The sequence below is a fragment of the Rhinoraja longicauda genome, chromosome 35 (assembly GCF_053455715.1).
Source record: "Rhinoraja longicauda isolate Sanriku21f chromosome 35, sRhiLon1.1, whole genome shotgun sequence".
NCBI classification, from domain to species: domain Eukaryota; kingdom Metazoa; phylum Chordata; class Chondrichthyes; order Rajiformes; family Arhynchobatidae; genus Rhinoraja; species Rhinoraja longicauda.
In genome coordinates, this window is record NC_135987.1 from 12,832,151 (window position 1) to 12,833,852 (window position 1,702).

A 1,702-nucleotide genomic window follows, 5' to 3' on the forward strand; every position below is an offset into this window, starting at 1 on the left:
AGACAGAAGTAGTCGTTTAACTGTTCTGCCATTTCTTTGTTTCCCATTATAAATTCACCTGTCTCTGATTGTAAGGGACCTATATTTGTCTTTACTAATCTTTTCCTTTTTACATATCTAAGGAGTCTTTTAGAGTCAGTTTTTATATTCCCTGCATGTTTTCTTTCATGCTCTTTCCCCCCTCTTAATTAACCCCTTTGTCCTCCTCTGTTGAGTTCTAAATTTTTTCCCAGTCCTCCTGTTTGCTGTTTCCTCTGGCCAATTTATATCCCTTTTCCTTGGATTTAACACTATCCTTGATTTCCCTCGTCAGCCACGGTTGAGCCGCCTTCCCCATTTTCATATCATATCATATATATACAGCCGGAAACAGGCCTTTTCGGCCCTCCAAGTCCATGCCGCCCAGCGATCCCCGTACATTAACACTATCCTACACCCACTAGGGACAATTTTTACATTTACCCAGCCAATTAACCTACATACCTGTACGTCTTTGGAGTGTGGGAGGAAACCGAAGATCTCGGAGAAAACCCACGCAGGTCACGGGGAGAACGTACAAACTCCTTACAGTACAGCACCCGTAATCAGGATCGAACCTGAGTCTCCGGCGCTGCATTCGCTGTAAAGCAGCAACTCTACTGCTGCGCTACCGTGTGCCCAGACAGGGATGAACAATTTTTGGAGTTCATCCATGTGGTCTTTAAATCTTTGCCATTGCATCTCTGCTGTCAACCCTTTAAGTATAATTTGCTAGTCTATCCGAGCCAATTCCCATCTCATACCTTCAAAGTCTCCTTTCTTTAAGTTCCAGATTCAAGATTCAAGATTCAAGATTCAAGATTCAAGATTCAATTTAATTGTCGCATGTACCAATTAAGGTACAGTGAAATTAGAGTTACCATACAGCCATCCATATACTAAAACTCATTTGTTTGTTTGTTCCTGAACTACAGCCGAAACGGTACACGATAGCACGACAATTTTGGCCCACCTTACTCACCATCGTCCCTTTGGTGCTAATGGAAGAAGTTTCATTGAAATCGGTCTTATATTTTTTAAGTTATTCACATTTTAAAGTTTAAATCTATCTCCTAGGGAGGGAGGGGGGAGGAGGGAGGATAAGGGGGTTGACGGGGATGGCGTGGGGGGAGGGGAAGGGGGAGTGAAAGAGGGGAAGGGGAGGGGAGGGGAGGGAGGGGGAGGGGGGAAGGTAGGGGGGAGAGGGGAAGGGAGGAGGAGAGGGTGCTATACCAATGCAGGAGAGGTTTGGGTCCAATGGGTCCACTTGGTCCCATACTAAGTAAAAAGCAACAAGACACACAACTCCATAAAATAAAATTTAATATAAACATCCACCACAGCAGACTCCACATTCCTCACTGTGATGGGAGGTAATATAGTTTAAACATCTTCCTCTTTGTTCACCCGCGGTCGGCGCTGCCGACTGTCACGTCGGGATGAGGACCCTAGTCTCTGAATTAAATCGTTGTGAATCATTCCATGCAGAAAGATTGTGAGGGTTTTGGAAAGCCGCAAAAGATGCACAAGAAATTGACGAAGAGAGAATGTGAGAGCAAACTAGTGAGAAATATAAAAAGATTGTAATAGCTTCAATAGATATGCAAAAAGTGAGGGCAAATTTGGATCCTGGACACAGGAGAGTTTATGAATGTGGCAAATGTGACCCTGCAATTAAAGAAAG